Source organism: Pelodiscus sinensis, chromosome 19 (genome assembly GCF_049634645.1).
Source record: "Pelodiscus sinensis isolate JC-2024 chromosome 19, ASM4963464v1, whole genome shotgun sequence".
Classification (NCBI taxonomy): domain Eukaryota; kingdom Metazoa; phylum Chordata; order Testudines; family Trionychidae; genus Pelodiscus; species Pelodiscus sinensis.
Window position 1 is genome coordinate 28694418 of NC_134729.1, and position 9356 is coordinate 28703773.

Genomic DNA, 9356 nt, shown 5'->3' on the forward strand with positions numbered 1-9356 from the left:
CTGAGGCATGGGGCAGCCCCTTCCCTTTCCCACTGGCCCCGCTTCCTGCAATGGTTCCTCAGTGATGGAGGTGCCGAGGCTCAAGGTCAGCGATTTGTTTGGTTCTTCTGAGCTGGCTTGGCATGCTGTGCCTCCCATGACAGCTGCAGGGATATGCCCTGCCTGTGGCTGCAGGCTCCACCCGGACAGCTGGCACACTGTGCCTCTGCCTCTTGGTCAGGAAACAGGGCTGGGACCCACCCATGGGCAGCTGTGAAAGCACATCATGGATCGACTGCCACCTCTGGGATTTGAGGCTACCAATAGAAGGGCCTGTGACGGGTCGGGCACACCAGCGACGCCGCCCCGCACTGAGACGGGGAACCCAGGAGCAACGTCCCTGGTCGGGGCAGCCAGCAGCCCGCCGGCGTACCCGTCGCCCGCCGATGACGTCATGGGAGGCGACGGGGAGCGCGTGGAGAGGGGCGGGGCCCGGGAGCACGGGAGGACGCCAACCGCGGGACCCGCCGGGGAGCGGGAGATTCAAAAGGCGGCCGGCCACAGACAGGAGGGGGGGAGCACCGGAGGCAAGGGAGGAGATTCGGGCTCACCGGGTGGCTCCGGAGCAATTCGGGAACCGCGGCAACAGATGCCCCGCCGGGGGCAAGGACGCAGAGTGAGTCTATCCCCTCGCTGGGGAACAGACGCGTAAGAAGCCGGGAAGAAGTGACCCAGGGCGGGGCCGTGGTCCCCGCGAGTGGAGGGTTTGGGGGAACGTAACCCCCTCCACTGACTAGGGACTAGCGTCCCCGTCTCAGGGCCCTGGGTCGGGGTTCGGAGTGAGGGAGGGCCCGGACCCCCTTCCCGGCGCCCACAGGCCAGTACAGGCCCTGGTTTTCTCTGCGATTTGGCCGGAAGGTCGGGATCAGGAGGAGACGTAGGAGTCCACGCCTCCGTTTGTGGACGAGGGCCACCCGGACTCGGGGTGACCGCTAGGGCAGCGGGTTACAGGGCCACTTGACAAACTGGGTTCCTCCTCACAGATCACCCTGGTTTAGAAATGGTCTGCAGCAATTTAGAGCCAGAAGGCCAAAGCCAAGAGCACCCGAGGCAGAAATTCCAGGCCAAAATATAGTTTTGCATTTTTCCTTGATGGCTACACAGGAGGGAAGAAAGCAAGCAGCCATCTCCAAAGCAGCCACGATGACCCAGCTGGTGTCAGGGGGAGTAAACCCCTTTCTTGACCTGAGCTGCCTTCTCTCGCTGTATTGCCAACCCCAAGTGCTCAGAACATATAGGTCAGGGAAAGTCAGAAGACTGGCTTGAAAATCATGAGATTCGGGGAAAATCTAAGATATCAGGCTCTTGGGATTCACTTGCGGGTGCTGGAGCATTTAAGGATCAGCATTCCAACCTTTTCTCCACTAGAAATGTCCTTTGTTCTTGCCTGTAATGAGTGCTGGGATTCTCAGCTAATCACATGACTCCAGCAGCTTCATGAGAAACACCAGACCTCACAAGGCACATGATGGAATTGTGACCATAGTTGGACCAGTTACCGTGGCTGCAATGTGCCAGGCTAGGAGCAATGGAAAGAAATTAACAAAAAGGAAAAACAGGCTGAGGTCTGGGCTACAAACAGTATCAATCTGCTAGGATGTGTCTAGACTACAGGTTTTTTATTTTTAAAAGTGGCCTTTTTTCGAAAAAACTTCCCCTGCAACTAGACTGCTACCGCGTTCTTTCAAAAGTAAATCGAAAGAACGCAGCAGTTTTTTTCGACCGTGGAAAACCTCATTTTAACAAGGAATAATGTCTTTTTTTCGAAAGTATTGGTTGTAGTCTAGATGCTCTTTTTCAAAAGAGGCTTTTTCAAAAGTATCTTTTGAAAAAGCCTCTTTCGAAAGTGGCTAACAGTCTAGATGTAGCCCTAGTGAGGGGCCCAGGATTTTCTCTGGTATAGTCATACCAGGCTAGCCCCAGTATGGATGCAGTTACATAGTTGATACAGCCTATTCCCGCTGTAACTATACAGATATAACTCACGTTTATAACATGTAACTGCATCCATACCGGTGGGAGGATTGTGTGGCTCTAACTAGACCTCTGTAAGGAAAGCGGGCCCACTCCTGCATGCAGACAAGGAATAGTATTAGGCTGAGGTTGCCACAGGTGAACTCGAGAAGTGGCTGATATTCCATTGCGTGGCACAGCTGAATATTACACTCCTGAGGACCGTTTCTGGGAGCCTGTTGGGAAATCCACCAGGCTGGAGGGAATGTTTGAGAGTGCTTTCCCTTCTCCCCCATCTCTGAGCCAGCAAAACCAGCCCCATCATCAGATACAACCCATCCTGGGACCTCCTCTGATTTAAGATGGAGGGTTGTGCCTTCAGAAGGGGCCAGACAGCCCTCCCTCCCCCCCCCCCCCCCGTGGCAGGCGTGGCCAGAACCATTGCTGCACCCCAGTGGATTTACTCAGATTTTGGTTTCCTACAAACTCCCCATGGAGGGGCTCTCCCACCCCCAGCTCTGGGTCACGCCTCTTGACAGGCACTGAAAGAACCGAAACAATAAACCCAGACTCAAGCGGCACCCCTGGGTCCCTCCCCCAAACACCAGTGACCCAGCCAGCCTGCCATCCACCACTAGGCCACGCTCCCATGTCCAAACATAGACCAAAGGGACAGGCCTGACCGGAAGGGCCAGGGCTCTCGAGTGAGATGCAAAGCTGCTGGGAGGAGAAACACCCTCAGTGTGACGGGGTGTTGTCCAGGGCTTGTGAATAGTTGTGGCTGTCGGGAACAATGCTGAGCCAATCAGAGAACGGACCAATAACAGCAGCTCTTTGCATTTACAGATCACGTTCCATCTGCAGCTCTCTTGGAGCTTTACAAAGGCAGGTAAGCACTATTCCTCAGTGCACAAATGGGAAACTGAGGCACGGTGCCTTGTCCAAGGTCAGACCTACAGACAAATCTCTGGGCCCTAGACACAATCCATTAGACCATGGCCCACGCTGCCTCCCACTTACAACCCCAGTTACTCAGCGGGTCTCTTCCATCTCTAACTTCCCCGATCTGCAAACATGATCGTTGCTATTTGCAATACACCACTCCCTAGCTGGGATCGGGTGCGGTGCTGTGCAGCCAGGAGCAGACCTGCCCCATGGGACGCATCCTCACTGGACAACGGAAGGAATATGAGCCCTGTTTGACAGATGGGAAACAAGTGGAGTGGGCCCGGATTTAATGCATCCGAGGATCCTGAGGGAGTTGGCAAATGTCATTGTGGAGCCTTTGGCCATTATCTTTGAAAACTCATGGAGATCGGGAGAGATCCCAGATGATTGGAAAAAGGCAGATGTAACGCCCATCTTTTAAAAAGGGAAGGACAATCCAAGGAACTACAGACCAGTCAGCCTCACCTCAGTCCCTGGAAAAATTATGGAGGGGAGCCTCAAAGAATCCATTTTGAAGCACTTGGAAGAGGGGAAAGTGATCAGGAATAGTCAACATGGATTCACGAAGGGCAAGTCACGCCTGACCAATCTGATTAGCTTCTATGATGAGGTAACTGGCTCTGTGGATATGGGAAAGTCAGTGGATGTGCTATACCTTGACTTTAGCAAAGTTTTGATATGGTCTCCCACAATATTCTTGCCAGAAAGTTAAGGGAATGTGGATTGGATAAATGGACTGCAAGATGGATAGAAAGCTGGCTAGACTGTAGGGCCCAACAGGTAATGATCAACGGCTTGATGTCAGGTTGGCAGTCGGTTTCTAGCGGAGTGCCCCAAGGATCTGTTCTAGGACCGGTTTTGTTCAACATCTTTATTAATGACCTGGATGAGGGGATGGATTGCACCCTCAGCAAGTTCGCAGATGACACTAAGTTAGGGGGAGAGGTAGATATGCTGGAGGGCAGGGAAATGGCCCACAAGTGTTCCAGAAGGGCTACAGCGCACAGGCCGGCTGTGCTCCGAGAAGGGCTACAGGCCACAGGCCGGCTGTGCTCAGGGAAGGACTACAGGCCATGGTCCGGCTGTGCTCTGGGAAGGTCTACAGGCCACGGGCCAGCTGTGCTCAGGGAAGGGCTACAGGCCACAGGCCGGCTGTGCTCTGGGAAGGTCTACAGGCCATGGGCCAGCTGTGCTTCAAGAAGGGCTACAGGCCATGGGCCAGCTGTGCTCAGGGAGGGCTGCTCTTACAGCAAGGGTGGGGGAGCTAGGCTCCCATGGTGGCTATGGGTGGCAGGGGCAGGGCCTCAGGCAGAAGGGGTGGGGTTGGGGGCTTGCTTCCCCCAGCCCTAGGTTCACCCACCGTCCACGGGGCTACTGAGGGTCTCAATGCCTGACTTTCAGGCACCTGAAAAATCATTGCACCCCACAAAGGCCCCGTTAAGCTCGGAGGTCTCCATGGGGGGAATGCTGGGAGCACGCTAGGCAGGGAGCCACATACGCTAGGAATGGGCCACGCTGACAGGTGTGAGCTAAGCCCTGCCCTCCTCGTGAAGAGAGGTGCCTGCATCTACGCAGCAGGGAGGGGTCTATCTCTGCCTGTGATCCGTGAACGGGCACCCCTCCCCTGGAGTCACGTCCAGTGAGACGGTGCCAGGTGCCTGGCTCACACCATGCAGAACAGAGAAGGAGCCTCTCCCCTACCCCCCCACTCATCTCCATTTTGGAGGCCGTGGGCCATGGTTAGAGCCCTTCCCTGGGTTCATAGAACACTAGGACTGGAAGGGACCTCGAGAGGTCATTGAGTCCAGTCCCTTCCCCCATGGCAGGATCAAATACTGTCTAGACCATCCCTGATAGACATTTATCTAACCTGCTCTTAAATATCTCCACAGATGGGGATTCCGCAACCTCCCTGGGCAATTTATTCCAGTGTCTGACTACCCTGACAGTTAGGAACTTTTTCCTAATGTCCAACCTAAACCTCCCTTGCTGCAGTTTAAGCCCTTTGCTTCTTGTTCTATCCTCAGAGGCCAAGATGAACAAGTTTTCTCCCTCCTTATGACACCCTTTTAGATACCTGAAAATGGCTCTCATGTCCCCCCTCAGTCTTCTCTTTTCTAAGAATTGATTTAGTTGGGATTGGTCCTGCCTAGAGCAGGGGGCTGGACTTGATGAGCTTCTGAGGTCTCTTCCAGCTCTATGGTTCTAAACTAAACAAACCCAGTTCTTTCAGCCTTCCTTCATAGGTTGTGTTCTCTAGACCTTTAATCATTCTTATTGCTCTTCTCTGGACCCTCTCCAATTTCTCCACATCTTTCTTGAAATGCAGTGCCCAGAACTGGACACAGTATTCCAACTGAGGCCTAACCAGCGCAGAGTAGAGCGGAAGAATGACTTCTCGTGTCTTGCTCACAACACACCTGTTAATGCATCCCAGAGTCATGTTTGCTTTTTTTGCAACACCATCACACTGCTGACTCATACTCAGCTTGTGGTCCACTATAACCCCTAGATCCCTTTCTGCCGTACTCCTTCCTAGACAGTCGCTTCCCATTCTGTATGTATGAAACTGATTGTTCCTTCCTAAGTGGAGCACTTTGCATTTGTCTTTATTAAACTTCATCCTGTTTACCTCAGACCATTTCTCTAATTTGTCCAAATCATTTTGAATTATGACCCTATCCTCCAGAGCAGTTGCAACCCCTCCCAGCTTGGTATCATCTGCAAACTTAATAAGCGAACTTTCTATGCCAATATCTAAATCGTTGATAAAGATGTTGAACATAGCCGGTCCCAAAGCAGACCCCTGTGGAACCCCACTTGTTATGCCTTTCCAGCAGGATTGTGAACCATTAATAACTACTCTCTGAGTACGGTTATCCAGCCAGTTATGCACCCACCTTATAGTAGCTCCATCTAAGTTATATTTGCCTAGTTTATTGATAAGAATATCATGTGAGACCGTATCAAACGCCTTACTAAAGTCTAAGTATACCACATCCACCGCTTCTCCCTTATCCACAAGACTCATTATCCTATCAAAGAAAGCTATCAGATTGGTTTGACATGATTTATTCTTTACAAATCCATGCTGGCTGTTCCCTATCACCTTGCCACTTTCCAAGTGTTTACAGATGATTTCCTTAATTACTTGCTCCATTATCTTCCCTGGCACAGAAGTTAAACTAACTGGTCTGTAGTTTCCTGGGTTGTTCTTATTTCCCTTTTTATAAATGGGCACTAGATTTGCCCTTTTCCAGTCTTCTGGAATCTCTCCTGTCTCCCATGATTTTCCAAAGATGATAGCTAGAGGCTCAGATACCTCCTCTATCAGCTCCTTGAGTATTCTAGGATGCATTTCATCAGGCCCTGGTGACTTGCAGGAATCTAACTTTTCTAGGTGATTTTTAACTTCTTCTTTTTTTATTTTTTCTTCTAAACCTCCCCCCTTCCCACTAGCGTTCAATCCTGCCTCTGCCTGAGGGGGCTTAGGCCTTGCCCTGGGAATCTGCCACCCGTCAGCTGAACGCTCTGACCCCAAGCTGGGGGGCAGTCTGATGAGGAGCAGAGCAACTGGACCCTGGGTCTCCCACAGGGGTGCCCGAGCCACCCGGGAGGTGCAGCTTGGACAGGAGACGCTGAGACAGCCCCGCATCAGACTGCGTCCTTGCTCTGAGCCCTCTGGAGAGAAGGGAGCCCCCTGTTCAAAGCCTTTCTTCACCCCCCCAGCAGAAGGGGAAGCTGGAATGGAGCCTGCTCCAGTAGGCATGCGAGTGGCTGCCTCTCTTTCCCCTGGCTCATGGCCCACGCTGGGCCTCGGGCAGGTAACGGTGCCCAGAAGCCCTCAGCGAGGCAGCAGCACAAGTGGCCAGAAGCAGGAACTTAGGTGCTAAGGCAGCACCTATCCTGAAAAGCAGAGTGCCAGGTGACTCGAGGCACCTACAGATGTAGGGATGTGAAAATGTACCGATGAGCCTGGGCTCATCCGTTACCTTCACAGTTACACGCAGGCTCCCGGTACTCCCAGAGAGCTGGCTTAAAAGCCAGTTCCCGGCATGCCCCAGCTTCCAGGGAGCAACCTGGCCCACTGCACTGCTGCCTCTGTATCGTGAGGGAAGGGGGGCAGGCAGGAGCCACTGCCGGCTTAAAAGCTGGTTCCCCATGGGCACCGGCACCGGGACACTGCCTGCGGCTCCGCGTGTAACTGCGGACATTTTCAGCAGTTACGTGGTTACTCGGCTACACACATTTTAACATCCCTACTACAGCGTATAGTCCAGCGTGAGTTTTGTGGAGCCCGGCAGTACCTGACATAAGGACTTGGCAGCTACGCGTGAGGTGCAGGCACCGAACTGCTCCTGTGAATTTGGACCTAAGTGACTCGCCCAACGTGCCTATGAGAGAGCCAAGAACAGACACCTCATTTGGCGATGGTGGCCCCAGTCAAGTACAATGCCGTGCTCCCTCGGTGTCTGCAGACTTTCATCGCGTGGACTCCATGAAGTGGGAAGCAGAAAGGACAGAGTATTTTTCCAGCCATGGAGGGGAACACGAAAGCCATTGCAATTGTTTTGACAGGACATTTTTCTAGTCCTGCCAAAACCTCTGTTCAAAGGGACCCCTCGGCGGAGGTGGCTAACACTGTCAGAAAAGTTTGCAGAGACTGGCTGCGATCATGGGTATTTTCATTCTTCCTCTTCATTTCCCGTGACCAGCAAACGGAACTAACAAAAGTGCAACGATACAGCAGCCCCTCCCGAGGGGAATTCTGCAGAATCCATCTCACGCCGGAGCAGCAAAAGGCGTCCGAGAGAGTCTTGGCTGGCACGGTGGGTTGCAGACTTCAGGGAGGCTTATTTTACATTGTGAGGGAACTAACCGCTGCTGGGACCTTTTGTTTTCTGGGGGTGTTCGGCTGTCTTTGCTTAATGTTACTCTATTCCTCGGCCTTCCCTTCGGCCCGCTGGCAGCGCTGAGGCTTTTGCTATTTTATTACTTTTCGGTTCTTCTGTGCAGAGCTGCAAACACGGAAGTGCCTTCGTTTGGTGATTTTCAACTTTCTTTCGCGGACTCCTAAACATTTTCCAATGGAGGTGAGAACCCCTTTGGAAATCTTACACATAATCTGCAGCCTCCCAGGGGTCCGCGGGCCACAGGTTGAAAACAACCGAGGAGTCTGTATTCTGGCTGCACTGGAATGTGTTTGATCGTGCAGGGATATTAACAAGCATTCATGATGCCCCCCCTTGCATACTGGAAACACACTGCCTATCTCTGCATCCTCCCCCCGTTCCATGCCTGCCTTAGCTCCCGCTAGCTAGTTTCTGCTCCAGAGGGGCTGTGAGTCGAAGAGCTGAGGGCTACTGGATCAAGGTACGTTGGCAGAGGTCGGGGGAAGGCCAGGACCGGAATCGCAGGTGGGGCTGAGATGCATCAGCAGAGCAGTAAGGGAGCCAGAACTTGCTCGGAGAAGCTAGCGCCTTCTCCAACTTTAACTCTGCCCTTTCTCACTGCAGTGAGAAGCACTGTCCCTTATTCACCACCCTAGGGGGTCTGCTGCCTTCCATTCTAGGGGGGCTGCTGCCTTCCACCACCCTAGGGGGGGCTGCTACCTTCCATCCACGTCGGGAGATCGGGGTAAGACGAAGCATACTGTCAAGAGAGGGAGTGTAGTCCAGTGGGCGGAGCACCAATACAGCAGCTTCGGGTTCTGCTCCCGAGTCTCCTACTGACCCGCTGTAGGTCTCGGCACATCCATCTCCCTTTCCACTCTGTCCGTTCCACTCTGACACTTGCCTTGGGGGCCATCAGCACAACGGGGCCTTCCTCTCAGGTCAGGCCTTTTGGCACCATGGTAACAGTGGAAGCAGATTTGCTGCCCATGTGGAGAGTTCCTCCGCGGCTGGGTTGTGGACCCTGCCCCCGTGAGCTTGAGGTTCTCAATGGACACTCGCCACAAACACGTTCCAAGGTGCCCCACTTGTACCTTCAGAGGTGCCGATCCCCCTGCCAGGTCCAAGGGCTTGCTCTGGTGCTGGCGTGCTCAGGACGTCAGAAAATCTAGGCCCAATGCAGCTCAACGTGGGCACCCACGACAGAGGCTCTTTCTGAAGACACGGGCCCCAGCACACCCGGGAAAGCTGAGCGTGACTGGCTAGCAGTGAACAAGCAGTCAAGGGGAAATCAAATCAAAGCCACAGAAATAGCACGTGTTTGTAGTGATGGGGCAGTGGCCACATGTGTGCATGTACAAAGGCTGGGTTGGACAGTGGTGTGAATCACTGGTTGTCTGTGTGCATTGGTAGACCCCCACTTTTGGGCATGTGCATGTCTGCAGGGTGCTGTGTGTGCATTGAAATGTGTATTTGCATCTGTGTTTGGAGGGGCATTGTGTGCCAGTGTGCTTGCATAAATAG

General features: G+C 53.2%; 1 long non-coding RNA gene across 1 annotated transcript; it reads left to right on the plus strand.

Annotated features, from left to right (window-relative positions):
- The first annotated feature begins 505 nt into the window (after positions 1-505).
- LOC142819048 (uncharacterized) lies at positions 506-6536 on the plus strand. The gene is made up of 3 exons (XR_012896738.1): positions 506-655; positions 2839-2881; positions 6400-6536. It is a non-coding gene; the product is annotated as an uncharacterized LOC142819048 (long non-coding RNA).
- Positions 6537-9356: the final 2820 nt, after the last annotated feature.